Source organism: Onychostruthus taczanowskii, unplaced genomic scaffold (genome assembly GCF_017590055.1).
Source record: "Onychostruthus taczanowskii isolate IOZ18803 unplaced genomic scaffold, ASM1759005v1 scaffold2, whole genome shotgun sequence".
Classification (NCBI taxonomy): Eukaryota; Metazoa; Chordata; class Aves; order Passeriformes; family Passeridae; genus Onychostruthus; species Onychostruthus taczanowskii.
The window spans coordinates 27770505-27788159 of record NW_024499239.1 but is presented as its reverse complement, the minus strand read 5'-3'; the positions used below and the strand labels follow the sequence as shown (position 1 = coordinate 27788159).

General features: G+C 54.3%; 1 protein-coding gene across 1 annotated transcript in view; it reads left to right on the top strand.

Moving 5' to 3' along the window:
• The window catches only part of LZTS3 (leucine zipper tumor suppressor family member 3), a 43665-nt gene that overhangs the window by 263 nt on the left and 25747 nt on the right, over positions 1 to 17655 (top strand). The window lies entirely within an intron of this gene.

The following is a 17655-nucleotide window of genomic DNA, read 5'->3' as shown; positions in this document are numbered from 1 at the left end:
ATTTTGGGGAGGGGGTGGGGTGGAGGATGGGCTGCCAGCGCCGATTTCGGGTGTGATGGAGGGGAGGGAGCCGTGTTTGTGCCTAAAGTCGCAGCTGCCTGGATTTGGCCCCGCGGGGCCATTGGGATGTGACAGCACCCAAAAATAGAGTGCGAGGCTGGGAGGAGCGGCGGGGGGGCAGACTCGTGTGCCAGTGCCAGGGCCAGGTTATTCCCCCTCGTCACCTTTCCCTCGTCTTCTCTTCTTTATTTCTTTATTTCTTTGGCAGTGATGTCAGGGAGGGGAGCGGTGCCTGGGGCTGGGGGTTGGATTCTCGGCAAGGAGGTTGCTGGCGGCCGAGTGATTAACGTGCAGTTGCTGGGAATTATGTCATCTGCCTCGGTGCTGGGTGGCCCTCGCCCAGCAGCGGCGGTGGGGAGGGAGGGAAGGACGTGGGGGGACGTCATGGCAGGGGTCTCCCCGCCTCAGGCTTCACCCCGGGAGGCGCCGATGCCTCCCCGGCTTGGCGAGGACGCGGGCAGCCAGCGTTCCTCCCCAGCCCGAGACGGGGATCCCCGCTCGGGACATCACTCCAGGAGGCAGCGGTGCCTCCGTGGCTTTGCAGGGATCCCCCGCGCCCCCCGGGCCATGGGTGCACGCCCACCCCGCTGCTCCTGGCGGTGCCCGGGATGCATTCCCGGCGGGAGAGGAGCGCCTTGTGCTGCTCCCCATGGCTCATCCTGCTCGCCGGCCCGGCAGCCGGGCTCGGAGCAGGCTGCGATGGAGGAGGGTGAAGGTGGGCATCCCCTCTGCCACCTCCCCGGGAGAGAGCGGGGCTGGAGCTGCTGCACTGCAGCACAGAGCCCCATCCGCGCCCGTGGGTGTGCCCGGGGGGAGCGGGGACCCTCTTTGCCACCCCGTCCCGTCCTCGGAGCCGAGGCGAGAGCCTGGGGACCTGTGGCTGCCAGCGGCCCCCCAGGCCAGACGATCCCTCTGCTCCAGAGGAGGGTGTTGGGCTGCTGGATGCTCCACACCCTCCTGGGCATCCCCCTGGGCATTCCCTGAGCATCCCCTGAGCATCCCCTTGAATATCCCCTTCAACATCCCCCTGAGCACCCCCTGAGCATCCCCTTGAACATCCCTGAGCATCTCCTGAGCATCCCCCGAGCACCCCCTGAGCATCCCCTTGAATATCCCCCGAGCATCCCTTGAGTACCCCCTGAGCATCCCCTTGAATATCCCCCGAGCATCCCTTGAGTACCCCCTGAGCACCTCCTGAGCATCCCCATCCTCTTGCCCACGTGGGGAGCTGGGGAAGGAGGATGAGGCCTGCCAGTGAGCCAGGCACAGACCCTGGTGTACATCCACAACCTCTTCCCTCTGCTCCACGCCCCATGGATCCCCGGGCAGCTCCTGTGCGTCGGACAGGGAGAGGAGCAGGCAGGAAGGCTGCAGGGAGATGTGCAGCGGAGGTAGGAAGGGCGGGCACAGCTCTAGCGGGGCATTTTCTGGCATTTTCTGCCCCACAGCACAGTCCACGGAAGCGGGGGGATGCCGACAGCTCCCTGAATTCCAGCTGGGAGCCAGAGGGTGCAGTCGCGGCCGGGGGATGCCACTTGCCCCGCGGGATAACCTCTGGCAACTCCCTCAGCTCCCAACACCCTCCGGCACATCCTTCATCCTCAAACCTGCTCCGGCGGCGGATTGTGCCACTCCGAGCCCTGCAGGGAGGTGCTGGCACGAAGAGGGAGCGCAGGGCACCCCCAGTTTGGGGCAGGCAGGAGCGGGAGGCTGCTCCATCCCTCGGCCGTGCCCTCTCCAGGCGGGCTCCGTGCGCCGGGGGTTTGTTTATGTGTGGCCCTGGTTGAAGCGGCGATCTGCCGTGGCTAAATATAGCAGCGATGCTGTCATCCGAGTTCAGCCTGGCTGGGGAATTTATTTTCTGCAAAGGCTGCGAGGCGAACGGGCTGAGAACAGGCGTGGAAATGCCGGAGCCGTGTGATGCCCTGGCTGCCGTGGCCGGGCTCACGCAAGGGGAGCGGGCTCCTTGTCCCGAATTTCGGCTTTGTGATGGCAACAGGACAGAGGAGGAATGTTGGAAGGGCTGAAATTGTCCCTGCTGGCTCGCCGGGGCACCTGTGGGCATTTAAAAAGCGGCGCGGTGCCTATGTGGCTTCAGTTCTCCATGCAGGGAAGGGATCCCCCCCTCCTCCTCCTCCTCCTCCTCCTCTTCCTCCTCCAACTCTTCCTTGCTGTCTCACCAGCCAAGGGATCAACTCGCAGCCCCCTCACATCTAAAAGGAGCAGGGAGAGAAGCATCTGAAAGTCCAGCATCTGTCTGTGGGTATCTGGGAGAGAGAAGCAGCTTATCCCACAGGAGATGGGACTGGGAGAGCCCCCCCGTCCCTGGGGGCTGCAGCATCAACCCCGGGCATCCCCTGCTGCTTCCATCACCTTTGATCACCCATCTCTGGGAAAAACGGGAAAAGAGGCAGAAAGACAGGACCCCTGACTTGCAAAAAAAAAAAAAAAAAAAAAAAAACCCAGGCAGATGGGGAGGGTGTTTTCCACATGCACTGTGAAAACCACGTTGCATCAGCTGTCGCTGCGTGATAGCTCCATGTGGATGGAGCAGGAATGTGGATAAACCGGCTGCAAAAAAGTTTCTGAAAGGAGTTATATCCCGACAGGGAAGGTTAAGAGTTAAGAGGGTGTTGCTGGAGCTGTTGAAGGGCTTAAAATCTGCTTTCTCCTGAAGAGGAACTGAGCCATGCCCGGGGCTGTCAGAGAAATCCAGCAAACAAAGGGTGAAACAGGAGATTTCTTGTTTCCCTTCACAGAGGATCTTTCCCATTAGTCATTCCTGTCACAGGAGCTGGCAAACACGGTTATTATTTGAGGGATCTGAAAGTGAAATGGAGGCATGAGGCCAGGAGCCCAGACATCCCTGTCCCTGGGACTGGGGAGCAGGCAGGGACCCCCCAAACCCTCTGGCTCCCCCACACCTCTGCTCCGTGGCTAAAGTCATGCTGGGCCCCTGGATTTATCCTCTGATTGTGGGAGCCCTTTCCAAGGAACCTGGTCTAGGGAGTGGCATCCCTGGTCCCTCCCATCCCAAACTATTCCAGGATTTCAGGGTTCCAGCAGGACACGGTGGCACCAGGGGCCATAGGTAGGCTGGGATGCTCCATCCTGGAGGTGGTGGTGGTGGACCAAGCACCTTGAGATCCTGCAATAATCCAGGTGCTTCCCCAAAGCACCCAAAACTCAGCTCTTCCATCACCCCACAGCCTCAGGCATCTCCATGGGGGAAAGGACCAGGCTGAGCCCCACCATGGGTGGGAAGAAGGTCCAAGGAGGTTCCCAAACAGCAAGGAAAGCAAAGGTAGCTGATCAGGATATTGGGATGGCTCGTGCCTTATGATCTTGGCTGGAGCCAAGAGCTATCCTGGCAGAGGGAGCTGAAAGTCCCCTCGAACCATGCAGGAGCTGCAGGGGTTCCTGCAAGGCTGCAAGGCTGGGGATCAGGTTCACAGGGATTGTGGCTCAGTTTCCAGCTCACAAAATTGGGGGGTTTTGCCATGAAGATGTGGGCCCTGTTGGCTTAATCTGGTTCCCGAGGTAGAAGGATGAGTTTTGTCTGAGCCCATTGTGAGCCTCTCTTTCCATCAGGGACAAATCCTGATCACAAGCCAGTGAGAAGCTCCAGAGCCAGCAGGTTGCTCCAGGTTTAGACAGGTGTAATCCCAGAATCCCAGACTCACTCAGGTTGGAAAACACCTCTGGGATCACTGAGTACCAACCTTTGACCAAACACCACCACCCCAGCTAAACCAGAGCTCTGAGTGCCACATCCAGTCATTCCTTGGGTAATTCCAGGGACTGTGACTCCATCATCTCCCTGGAAAGCCCTTTCCAATGCTTAGCAGCCTTTTCCATGAAGAAACTCTTCCTGGTGTCCAACTTGACCCTCTCCTGGCCCAGCCTGAGGCTGTTCCCTCTCCTCCTGTCCCTGTTCTCTGGGAGCACAGCCCGACCCCCCGGGGTGTCCCCTCCTGTCAGGAGGTGTGCAGAGCCACAAGGGCCCCCCTGAGCCTCCTTTGCTCCAGGCTGAGCCCCTTTCCAGCTCCCTCAGCCGCTCCTGGGGCTCCAGCCCTTTCCCCAGCTCTGCTCCCTTCCCTGGGCTCTCTCCAGCCCCTCCAGGTCTTTCTTGTTGTGAGAGGCCCAGAAGTTTCCCAGCACTGGAGGTGCCCCAACAGTGCCAGCACAGGGGACAGGCACTGTCCTGACCCTGCTGCCACCCCAATCCTGAAAAAATCCAGGTGCCATTGGCCTCCTGCCCACCTGAGCACACCTGGGCTCATGTCCAGCCGCTGGTGACCAGCACATCCAACTCCTTTTCCATCAATGGACAACAGAGCCCGTTCCCTTTGCTGGGAGCCCGGGAAAAAGGCAATCAGATCATTAACACATGCTGCTCTTCACACAACCAACCTCACAAATATTTATCAGCTGGAGAAACACACGGGCTCAGAAGTTGCCAAGTAACATAACAAGAGGCGCTTTTAAATAAATATCTGTGCGTCGCGGGTGACGAATTAACCAAATCCCTTGGTATGTGGCCCAAAGATCTGTTTTCCTCTGAAAGCCCAGCACCAGGAATAAAAATCATGATCCAAAGCAGGAATGGAAACCTGAGATAAGCAGTGACTGGCTGTCTGTCCAGCACTGGAGGGAATTGGGAAGGTCTGGGGAGTGATGCCCAACAGATCCATGCCTGCCAGGGACAAGCTGGGAGCAGGATGGGATGCGGGGGAAGTTATTTTGGAGGAGAGGTGAGAACGAGCCCAGTGCACCAGGCTGGGTCTCATTCTGAACCCACGTACCTCTCCTAAACACCCACAGCACTCATCTTCTCTGTAGGCTCAGGATTTCAAGGTACCTTGTTGTTGTTGTAGAGCCTCTCTCTACTTCTCCATGTTCCCTCCAGCTCTGAGAAGAGTCTATTCTTTCCTCTCCTAACCAGCTGGGTATGTCCCAGAAATCCAGCAGAAATATTGCTTGCCCCGGCCTGCCCAGGTGTGTTCTGCACTGCCCAAATAGCCAGAGTTGGTTCCCCTGGTGCTAAATCCTATTAAATCCTTGCTGTGAGGTCAGTTTGGAGGCTCTGGGGGTTCTTAGAGGGGGTCAGTGCTGCCAGAGGAGACCAGGTGGGTTTGCAGATGGATGGAAATCTCTCATCCAGTTCCTGCTTCCATGGGGATACTGGCTTATGGGGTTGGGATTTCATGGTCTGGACCTTAAAACCATCTCAATCCTCCCCCCTGCCATGGGCAGGGACACCTTCCCCTATCCCAGGTGGCTCCAAGCCCTGTCCAACCTGGCCTTGGACACTTCCAGGGATCCAGGGGCTTCTCTGGGCACCCTGTGCCAGGGCCTCCCCACCCTCATAGCGGGGAGTTTTTCCCTGATATCCCATCTGAGTGCCTCTCCAGCTCTGTTGGAGGCCCTTTAGGCACTGGAAGGTGCTGGAAGATCTCCCCAGAGTTTTCTTCAAGCTGAACATCCCCAGCTCTCCCAGTCTGTCATCTCATTTGGTAGAGATATTCCCATACAAATCCACCCTCTCCCCACTACCACAGGGCTTGGCCTGAGGGTTTTGCAAGCAGGTTGTCATTTTGGGGTCATTTGGAGGCAATTTGGGGGTTCTTGCCTGAGCCAAAACATGAGGAAAAACAACCTGGACATGGAGCTGGTTGGCAAAGTCAACTTGGAGAGTGGTTTTGGGGCGCAGACACTGCCCAGTCCTGGTGGGCCCAGTCCTGGTGGGCCTGTCTAGGCCTAGTCCTGGTGGGCCCGGTCCTGGTGGGCATGTCTAGGCCCAGTCCTCGTGGGCCCAGTCCTGGTGGGCCTCTCTGGGCCCAGTCCTGGTGGGCCCAGTTCTGGTGGGCCCAGTCCTGGTGGTTCTGTCTATGTCCAGTTCTGGTGGGCCCAGCTGAAGGGGGCAAGAGGACCCCAACTGGCCAAGGTGATGGTGATGGGTGTCACCACCAGAGCAGCTGTAGATGCTCCATCCCTGGAAAAGCTGGGTTGTGGGAGCTCCTCTCCGTGATCCCAGCTCTGGCAGTGCCCCGAGGCACAGGGAAGGTCAGAGCTTTTCTTAGCCCAGCTGCTGGAGCTGGGAAAAACAGCCCAGCTTTTGGGCACAGGAGCTCATCTCCTTGTCCCTGCTTTCTAATTATATCAGCTGATCTAGCACAGGCTCCTTCACTCCCCACGGGCTGCTGCCTTCATTACATCCCCAGCTCTGCCCTTGGCAAGCTCTTGGAGGAGCAGCCAAGCCATCCCAGAGGAGATGTTGGCATGGCAGGAGCGGCTGCCTCACCTCAGACGTTCCCCTGCAGTGCACTCCCTGCCTCCAGCACTGCCAGGAATGGCAAGGGGACAGGGGACAGGGGACAGGGGACAGGGGACAGGGGACAGGGACATGTTTGTGTTTGTTTTGGCCAGGCTGTGCACCAAAGTGTGGGATGGGAAGACAGGAAAGGCTCTCCCTGTTATGGGGATTGACTCCTCAAGGTGGCTCAGAGACACCAGGGCAGAAAGGAGGGGATGAAAACATCACCCAAAATCATCAGGGATGCTGGGATGAGATGGGCAGAGCTGCATCCCCACAGGCCCCTGCACCCCAAGGCTCTCCTGCCCACAGAGGGGGTCCCTGGTGGTCCCTGCCCAGAGGAGAGGGGCTCTGGAAAGACCAGGATCTGTTCTTGGCTCAAATCTCTCCCTCCTCCAACAAACACATTTCCCAAAAGGTCTCTGCTAGGAAAATCCACATCTCCTCCCGGTGCAGCTCAGCAAGGACATAAACACCCGTCTCCAGGAGCAGGCTGAGCACAGTGCCAGGCTCAGGGAGACCCTGATGTTCTCTCCAGTAATGTAAATAATAAATCACTGCTGCCCAGCTGGTGCCCAGCCAGCCCCTGCACAGCAGGACTTTGTTCCTCTCCTTCCTCCAGTCTGCTGCGCTCTTCCTCCCGCCTGCCCCACTCTTCCTCCCTCCCAGTGCTTTTCCAAACCCCAGGGCTTGATCTCTTTGGGGATCAGGGTGTCCCCAATACGCAGGAGTGGTTTCAGTGCCGTTGAGGCCCCAGTGGAAAGTTTTTAATCTGTTTTGTTCCCTGCTGCTGGCACTCGGTGCCGTCCTTTACACATTCCTTAACCTCAGTTTCCCTCTGCACTGCAGCCTCCCAAGGGATTGTACGGGCTGGGAGCAAATCTGGGGACTAGGATGAGGTATTTCCAAACCCGACCTTGTGGCTGAAGTGGTGAATGTGCCACCTGCACGTGTTTGGGGTGGGTAATCCCCCTGTGTGTTTTCCAGCAGAGCCCAGACAAACTCATCTCCTGCAGCTCAGGAGGACTTTGGGACCAGCCAAACCCACCCCCAGCCTGTTGACATTCCTCAGTGCCAGCCAAGAGCTTTCCCTTCCCCTCCACGCTCTCAGGGGCCCAAATTAGCTTTTAATAATATTTCATTAAAAAAAAAAAATAAAATCCCCGGGCAAACAATCCGGCCTTGGCGCCCGCCGGGACAGCAAACACTCCCCGAGGGGCACCAGGTGTGGTGCATTCCTGATAGCTGGAAAAGAAAGGAGCCATTATTTCCCTCTCCATGCCATGCCGGGGTGAGCAGGAGCAGCCAGCCCGGCTCCAGGCAGGGCTGGGTTGTGCCCAGCACCGTGGGAGGTGGGTACGTGGCTTTGGGAAGAGCTCCCTGAGCCAAGCCCCGAGCTCCAGAGCTGATTAATGGTGGCATTTCTTTGTTCCGCACGTTTCCTCCTGGCGGAGGTGCGGGATTTCAGGGATACAAGGGATCTGTTTGTTTTAAAAACAAGCCCTGCCAGTCACCTGAGCGATCCCTGGGCAGCCACCCCACCTGGCACAGCCATCCCAGCGTTTGTGTGGATGCATCCACCACTCAGAGGTTATTCCTCACAGCTGGAAAACTTGATTTTTTCCTTCTTTAATGATGTTTCCCATCGATCTGTGGTCGTCTTTCTCTCTCATCCTCAGAAGAGAAGTTGAGGACAGGCAGGACACAGTGTTCCAGCCCCAACCCCAGTTTTGACCAGAACAGAAACCAGGAAAACGCTTTCCTCCAGCTCTCCACCCTTGCCTTTGGAGTGCAAAGCAATTTTGCACCCCTCCAAGGTTTGAAAGGCAGGCAGGGATTTGGGCTGCTGGATAATGTTTCTCTGGGCCAGCTGCTGGATAAAACCAGGGCATCTGGCAGCTCCAGAGGCAGGCAGCCGAGCTCCTGCCTGAATTCCAGCATGGCCGTAGGATCACAGAATCACAGAATTCACAGACTCACAGAATCACAGAATTCACAGAATGCACAGAATGAGAGAATAATAGAATTCACAGAATCACAGAATCACGGAATTCACGGAAATCACAGCCACAGAACCACAGAATTCACAGAATCACAGAATCCACAGAATCACGGAATCGCAGAATTCACAGAATCACAGAGTCACAGAATTCAAAGAATCACAGAACCACAGAAATCACAGAATTCAGAGAATCACAAAAATCACAGAATTCACAGAATCACAGAATCAATCACAGAATTCACAGAATCACATAATCCACAGAATTCACAGAATTCACAGACTCACAGAATGAGTCACAGGTTGGAAGAGACCTCCAAGACCATCCAGTCCAACCCAGCCCCAACAGCTCAGCTAAACCCTGGCACCCAGTGCCACATCCAGGCTTTGTTAAACACACCCAGGGATGGCGACTGCACCACCTCCCTGGGCAGCCATTCCAGAACTTTATCACCCTTTCTGTAAAAAACTTTTCCCTGATATCCAACCTGTATTTCCCTTGGTGCAGCATCCGAGGGGACAGCACGGGGGAGGTGACACCCGCACCTCCCCGGGGACATCCCAGCGGGAGCCGCTTCTCCCTTTCACGCCCCGCTGCGGGGAGAAGAATCCCTTCATTTCCTTCGGACGCTTATCCTCTAAGGATCTTGATCCCGGGGGCGAGCGACAAAAACACCCTTTAAATCCATCCCAGCGGGCTTAGGGGAGGATTAGCAGATGTCTCTGCAGGATTTACACCAGGCTCCGGGTGTCCCACCCTCATCCAGCTTCAGGCTTGCGCTTCCCGGAGGAGGAATGATGGAGCCAGCCGGGCTCGAATTCCCCTCGGGAGATCGATGCCCGCAAAGCGGCGATCACGGGAGAGATGGTTCTGGTGGGTGTCCTATGGCCGCGAGCACGGAGCTCTTCCAGGGGTGTTTCACCCTGGAATTTTCCAGGAGGGAGAAGCTCCCCTGTTTCCTACTTTTGGGGGATCCCTACAGAAGAGCCCGGGAAATTCCCCAGTGAAGATCTGACTTCTCCCTCTCATCCCAGCCTGCCTGGTGGGAATCATCCCTCTCCATCATCCTTTTGTGTTCACAAGCAATTACTGCCTCACTTTCCATTCTCAACACTTTTCCTCCTTAATTTGTCTCAGCGCTGGGGGTTTTATCCCCCTTAATTTCCCTGCTACCCCCCACATCCCTTTTACCTCTCCTCAATTCCCACCCCCGAGGGCTTTTTGACCGCCAGGACTCTCAGGATGCCTTTCCTCCGGCAAACACAAGCTTGCATAATAGCTGTTGACACCGCAACTTCATTTGAATCGATCTTGTTTGCTAATTAGCTGATTGCAGTAATTGGCATGAATTACCTTGGGGGATTCTGCCTCCCTGGGGGTGGCCAGTGGCCAGCGTGTCCCACGCAGGAGGTGGGAATGGCAGCAGGGAGGGGATTCCTGCTCCAGGGACACCTTTTGCAGGTATGCCGGCGATTCCTGGAGCTGCAGAGGAGCTTCCAGAGGGGAACCACAGCCTGGTGCAGTGATTTTTAACTCCTGGAGTGCCTCAGAGCCACCAAAACGTCAAGAGTAGCTATTACAGAGCCTAAAATGAGTTAAAGTCTGTTTCTGGGATGAAGGGGTGAGGGGATGTGACTGCACTCTGCCTCAAAACGCAACTGGAGATGACTCAAACGCTGGGTTAAAGACAAACCAAGTGAAACAGCTTTTCTCAGAGGTCATAATTCCCTTCTGAAAATTCCCTGCCAAAAATTCATGGAGGATGAAACAGCATTAGACTGAGTGAGGAGGGAGCAGGCATTATCAGGGAGAGTGTCCTCTGATGGCAGCAAACCTTTGGGGGGATCCAAAGGCAGCTTTGGGTGGGAGGCATCCCTGAAAAGCTGGTTTCTGTGCTGGTCAAAACTGGGGTTGGGGCTGTAACGCCGTGTCCTGCCTGTCCTCAACTTCTCCTCTGAGGATGAGATGGAAAGACGACAACGGATCGATGGGAAACTTCATTAAAGATGGAAAAATCAAGTTTTCCAGCTGTGAGGAATAACCTCTGAGTGGTGGATGCACCCACACAAATGGGATGGGATGAGTGAGATCCTCATCTTCCCAGCCCCTTTTCCTCCAAGCAGCAGCTGCACAGGGAGGAGGGAGGATCATCCCTGTGCCAGTCCCTTGGGATCCAGTCAAGATCCAGCACTCCCCATTGTGAACTTCAGGGACAAAAGGAAAGGGACAGCAAGGGAGTGACAGGACAAAGAGAATGGCTTTAAACTGCCAGAGGGCAGATTTACCTTAAATACTGGGAAGGAATCCTTCCCTGTGAGGGTGCTGAGGCCCTGGCACAGGGTGCCCAGAGCAGCTGTGGCTGCCCCTGGATCCCTGGCAGTGCCCATGGCCAGGTTGGACAGGGCTTGGAGCACCCTGGGAGAGTGGGAGGTGTCCCTGCCCACGGCAGGGGTTGGAAATGGGATGAGCCTTAAGGTCCCTTCTCACCCAAACCATTCCATGGTTCTGGAATAGCTAATTTTTTAAACAACACCCCAAACCAAAGCTCCTCACACGGGCACATTTCCATCTGTGGTGCTGCCGGGGTCCCCTGATCCAAACCTGCCCCCGGGGAGGCTGAAGGAGGCTGTGAAATGCTGTTTTTTTATGAGCCATCTATTTATATTGACAGCTTCCCACGCTCCATCCTTCTAATCCTGCATCCCTTTCTACCAGGCTAAGCTGCATCACTCCAATTCTTCATTCCCACCCCTTGTTTTGTTGTTGTTGTTTTTAATATTGCCCTGTAATTATAATCTTTCCACTCTTCTGGGATCTGAGAGAAATCCCAGGACTTCTTAGAGAGGATGAGCAGCAGCCCAGACCTCTCCTTGTCCTGCTTCCTCGGGACTCTTGGGAGCAAATTAATCTGAACCTACTGTTTAAAAATGTTTCTCCTCAGGCCATGCCATTTAGTGTCTTCCTGGGTTACTAATGGACTAGAAAGCACTTCCTTGTCCCTGTGCAATATGAGAACATCAGCCTGCTTTTTCCAAAGCCAGAACAGAAATTATTGAGCTTTTTTTTTTTTCTCTTTTTTTTTTTTTTTTTTTTTCTTCATTGTTATCAGTGTTTTTCTGATCCCCAGCTTGAGGACAGGCAATGCTGCTGCTGTTATGTTGCTGCTCTTAATTTTGTAAAATCAAACTAAAGGTCGCTTCCTACCTGTCTTCTGTGAATGTCCAGGAGAGACCTGATATGGTGAATTGCAAACTCAATTGTGGAGTAAATTCCATAGCTTTATTGAGCCAGAATGCCAGTAAGTTTTGCCTTGGTTGCCAGTGTTCATTCTTAAGTATTTTGGGTGGAAAAGAGAGAGCCCAAATGAAAACTGAGCTCTCCAAGACCCTTTGGTGGGTCAGGAGGCCACATCAGGATGGGTGTCAGGAAAAAGTTTTTTATGGAAACAGTGATAAATTTCTGGAATTTTCTGCCCGGGGAGGTGGTGGAGTCACCATCCCTGGGTGTGTTTAACAAAGCCTGGATGTGGCACTGGGGGCCAGGGTTTAGCTGAGGTGTTGGGGCTGGGCTGGACTCGATGATCTTGGAGGTCTCTTCCAGCCTGGTCATTCCGTGAATTCTGTGATTCTGAGAATTCTGTGATCAACCAGAGCTTTTATTCTTTCTTTTAAGACACTGCAAACACACAGGAGGCAGCTGGCTCCATCTGTGGGGTCCACGGGGATTTTGTGGTGACTTTGATCAGCTGCAGCAGAGGGGTGAAGACCCCTGAAGAGTGTGGGTCAGGGGATGGATATCCCAATTTCCCACTGCAGAGGTGGAGCTGTCACCCAGCAGCTCTGCGAGGGACAAGTGACACGAGTGGGGGTGGCTGGAGGGGCTGAGCCACGGGAGGAGCTGGCAGGGGAGCTCAGCAGGCAGAAACCACAGCAGGAGAAGGAGAAGCCGCTGCTTTTCCTCCCCCTCGAAGGTCTGCAAGGTTGGACACAATGAAATTCCCTCCTCCCTCCGGTGCCCGAGGCAGCCACATCCCAGGAGGAATTCAATGCTGCCTCCCAGTCCATTCAAAACACTCCAGGGTCAAACCTTTATGAGGCAACAAAGAAAATAAACCCAAAGACAAAAAGCTATTCTGGAGGAGGGGAGGGGAAGGAAACAGCTCCCAAAATATCAGTGAGAACCTTTCCTTTGAGCCCAGCTGTGGGATGGGGGTCTCTGCAGCAGGAGAGGTGTGAGAACATCACTCTGCACCTTCCGCTTGGTGGGAGAGCACCCCAGCAACCAAAGTGCAGAGTTTTGGGAATGTTGGGTTGGGATCGTGAGGATCTGGGTGCTGGAGAGGGCACAGCTCTTGGTGGGAAGTCTTCTGCAGGGAAAAGGGGGTTGGCTGGCACCAAAGGGCCATGGAGCCCCTTCTGTGCCCCATTTCCTGTGGTCACCACTTCCCTGGTGGCTGTGAGGGTTCCTGGGGTCACCTGGTGGCTTTCAGAGGTCGTGTTGCTCCTGGCTGTGACCCCAGAGGCAGCTGGACAGACCCCAGGTCCCCACACCTCCAGAATAATTTGGGTTTTCTCTCTTCATTTCTGTTCTTTAGCTTGGAGGATTAAGCGAGGCTTTTTTTGAGAGGTATTTGGAGTTGTTCCCATGTGGGGTTAAAGCCCTGGCACTCAGGAGGGGATGGGAGAGGACTGTGAGCTGCAGGAGGGAGTGGGAGTCAAACCAGAGCCCCCAAAATCCTGTGGGGTGGGAATGGACACACACAGGGTCCCACTTCCTGCTGCGCCCCTAATTCCAGAGCGGGGAGGTCCCTGCTGGTCTAGAAACCCCCAGTGGCAGGGCTAAGCCCCAAAAAGCACCTCAGGAGATCCCAGGAGAAGCAGAAGAGGGTGAGGATGCTCAGCTCCCCGCCTGTGCTGCCACGCTGCCACAGCCCAGTGCCACCTCCCACCCCAGCACCCCTCCAGAGGGCAGGGCTGTCCCTGCCAGGGTGACCAAGGGTCACTGTGGACACAAACAGGCTCTGTTTGGAGCAGAGCAGGGAAGGATGATTTCCCCCCACAGCCCCTGCTGTGACTCAGGGGTTTGTGGTCTGTGACGGGTGACTCAACGGGAGCGGGAAAAGCCTGGCTATTTTTAGGACCACTGACATTTTGGGGGGGGGGGGGGGTTTAACCCCTCTCCCTCCTCCCACAGAGGCATCTCAGCAGTGCCTTGCTTGAAGAAGGAATAAAAGACCTTTCCCAAGGCAAACAGGTGCCAGCCTCAGGGGGTGGTGCTTCCTGGGATGAGGAGATGAGGGAAGCAGGATCACGGGGACCGGCGAGAGGCTGCCAAGAGCCACAGAGACAAAGCAAGAAGCCATGCACAGAGAGAATCCCTGAATTGTTTAGGCTGGAAAATCCCTCCAGAATATTCCAGTCCAACCATTAACCCAGTACTGCCAAGGCCACCACTGACCCCTGTTGCTCTGTTCTCTTCTCTGGACTCTCTCCAGATGTTTTTCTCTCCAGCCCCTCCAGATGTTTTTCCCGAGCTCTGCCTGTTACTTCTCAGAGCACCCAGAGTCTCTCTGCCCCAGGGTAGCATCCCCCTACTCTAAATGTTTTAAAGTTTTGAAGTTTTAAAGCTCCTCACCAAGTCATGGAGAGCTTTTCCAGAGTTTTCTTTCCTCCTGGCTCTAAGGGCCATGTGGCATCACAGCACAGCATGACGCCCATGTCCCCTGAAGCTCCCGTCACCCCTCCACCTGCAAAAGTGACATCATGGCACTTCTGGGACAGCCTTTCCTCTTCTTGTGTCCAGGAAAACCACATTTAGGGTGGCCTGGGATGTACCAGGCTGTTCTCCTGTCCTTCCCAGGGAACTGGGGCCTTCAGCATCTCCCCATGGGATAAGCAGCTTCTTCCTTCCCACGGCTTGCCCAAAAAATCAGCCCCCATCTCCCTGTCCCCACCATCCCACCTTCCTGCTGGAGATGAATTTCTTGTCCTGCTGTGCAGATTTAGCTGCTTTCATGACAGCTAATCCATCCTCAGCCTGGAAAACTCACTGGTTTTGTTTAGTTTAGCAAAATATTAAGGTGTTTTTTGTGGTTTGCATTTTTGGGGGCCTTGGTTTTTTGGGGGTTTAAGGGGTTTTTGGTTTTTGTTTTGTTTTGTTCCTTGTGGTTTGCATTTTTTGGGGGGCTTGGTTTTTTGGGGGTTTAGGGGGTTTTTGGTTTTTGTTTTGTTTTGTGCTTTTTTTGTTTTGGTTTTGGTTTTTGTTTGGGGTTTGGGGAGGGTTTTGGGTTTTTTTGGGGGGAGTTTTGGGGGGTTTTTTGGGGTTTGGAGGGTTTTCTTTGTTTGGTTTTGTTTTGTTTTTTGTGGTATCATGAACACAAGCACCTCTGGATTACAACAATCTGAATTTTCACAGCTCTTTCTGCACTGTCTGTTGCATTCCTCGGACACAATGGGGGCACTTAATGTTTTAGGGATGAGAATCAATATGAATTTTTGGGCTTAATGATCTCAGAGGTCTTTGCCAGCCTTAACAATTCCATCAGCAATGGGCAGGGATAGGTGGAAAAGGGTCACTCTGACAGCCTCCTTTATATTCCCTCAATACACTCCCAAATCTGCCTTCTGTGCAATTTACAGCAGATCCTGATGGATTTCTGGTCCATGAACTTGCCAAGTTTCCCCTCAAACACTGAACATCAACTGCATCCCATGGCAGGGAGCTCTCCAGGTCACCAACCACTGCCTGAGGAAGGGGTTTCTTCCTTTTCTCTCTTATTTTTACCTTCATCTTCTTCCTGATGGGTTGTTTTTTGGTTTTTTTTTTTTTTTTCCTAAAAAACTGAAAAAAAGGATACAGCTCCACATCTGTGTGTCATTTGGCTGTGTCTCTGGTCCTGAAACACTGCCCCAAAGCCACTGATGCTCCTGCAGATCCCCCTGGGAATATCTGAGCAATTTGTCAGCACAGATTCATTAAAAAAAAACCCCCAAAACTACCGAGGAAAAAGGCTGGGAATCCTCCTGGTGTCTGCACAGGCAGATCCCACGGCAGTCCCTGTCAGCAGCACAGGTGAGATGAACGGCGTGGGATTGCTCCCAGCTCAGAGAAATTAATGAGGACGCTGTGCCAGGGTGAGTTCTGTCCCAAATAGATGAAGTGCAAGCTTGGAACATGTGCCAAGCTCCTCTGGTGCTTGTTTCACAAGTGCTGCCCATTTTCCATGCATGCCTGAGGAATTCTGCTTCCCTGAGCTCAAGGAGGGAGGAGAGGAAAGCTGAGGAGTGCAGAGAGCAGGTGGTGCTGCAGCCTTCTCCTCTGGCAAATCCTTGCACAAAGCACCAGGAATCTTTCTCTGGGTTTAGGCCACAGATTCTGGGCTGGCTCAGCATGGATGGACAGCCCCAGCTAGGAATTGCTGCATTCCTTTGGGAGCATCAAGTCACAGAATGGTGGAGCTTGGAAAGAACCTCTAAAGGTCATCAAAACCAAGCATTGACACAGCACAGAGTTCACAGGATTCACAGAACTCATTGAATTCACAGGATTCACAGAATTCCCAGAATGACCAGGTTGGAAGAGACCTTCAAGACCATCCAGTCCAACCCAGCCCCAACAGCTCAGCTAAACCCTGGCCCCCAGTGCCACATCCAGGCTTTGTTAAACACACCCAGGGATGGTGACTGCACCACCTCCCCGGGCAGCCATTCCAGAACTTTATCACCCTTTCTGTAAAGAACTTTTTCCTGACATCCAGCCTGTATTTCCCTTGGTGCAGCTGGAGGCTGTGTGCTCTGGTTGTGTCAGTGCTGCTGGAGACAGAGCCCAGCCCGAGCTGAGCACAGACACCTTTCAGGGAATTGTAGAGAGTGATAAGCTCACCTCTGAGTCTCCTTTTCTCCAGGCTGAGCACCCCCAGCTCCCTCAGTGGTTCCTCACAGGGTTTGTGTTCCCAGCCCCTCCCCAGCACCCCGTGTTCACCATGGAACCACCCAAAGCACACAGGAGCTCGTTTTCTCTCCTGCAAATCATTGACAAAGCTGCTTTCCCTTTCTCCCTGCTCCCACACCACCCTTCTCCACCCTTCTCCCTCCCAGGGCTGTGTCACTGGGGTATCATTCCCACCTTCTCCCTGGAGCACTGCTGCTGAAGAGGGAAAATTCCCAAAGAAGAGGTTGTTTGTGGGGTATCATTCCCACCTTCTCCCTGGAGCACTGCTGCTGAAGAGGGAAAATTCCTAAAGAAGAGGTTGTTCGGTTTTTTTTTTAAGTGTTCCTCAGGAGCACTGGGAGGGACCAGGGCTGTGTCACTGGGGTATCATTCCCACCTTCTCCCTGGAGCACTGCTGCTGAAGAGGGAAAATTCCCAAAAAAGAGGTTTTTTTTTTTTTTTTTTTAAGTGCTCCCCAGGAGCACTGGGAGGGAAACAGACATGAGCAGGGTGAGGGCAGAAGGGCAAGGCCAGCAGCTTTTTGTCCTCAAAGATGCAGCCACACAACACAACCCCACATTCTGGGGAGCCCCATCAAAAAAGAAAGCTCAGGTGAGCAGAGAAAAAGTCACAAAGTCTGTACCTAAAGGGACTAAAAGAGAGCTGCAGAGGGACTTTGGATGTGGGGGAACGAGGGCAGGGTTAGATGGGATATTGGGAATAAATTCTTCCCTGTGAGGCTGGGCAGGCCCTGGCACAGGGTGCCCAGAGAAGCTGTGGCTGTCACAACTCTGGAAGTGCCCAAGGCCAGGCTGGACAGGGCTTGGAGCAGTCTGGGATTGTGGAAGATGTTCCTGCCCGTGGCAGGTGTGGACTGGATGAGTTTTAAGGTCCTTTCCCACCCAAACCATTCTGTGACTCAGTTGTGATGATGATCCTCAGGCTGACTGGGAGAAAGGTTTTATTTCAATCACAGAGTGTTGGAGAAAAGCACAAGAGGGGCTGGAGATATCTCAGTAGAGACATCATGGATGGGTTTTTTCCATGCTTGCTTTCTGACTGGGTTTTCCTCTCCTGGACAGACCATTTCTGATCACTGACACATCCAGCAGCTCCTGGGATTGGTGGTGAACAGGAGCAAAATGCAAAATGGTCTTTTGGGCAGGTCCCACCTCGTGTGCCCTGGGTTATTCAATCCTCACAGGGCAGCTCACAGGTTTCATTAGATCTGGCCCTAAATGAGGGCTCTGCTGAGCTTTGGAGTCCTCCTCTCTCCCCATCCTCCAGTTCTCTGCATCTTCTGAGTGGAAACAACACAAAACTGAGAAACAGGGAGGAGCTGTCACCACC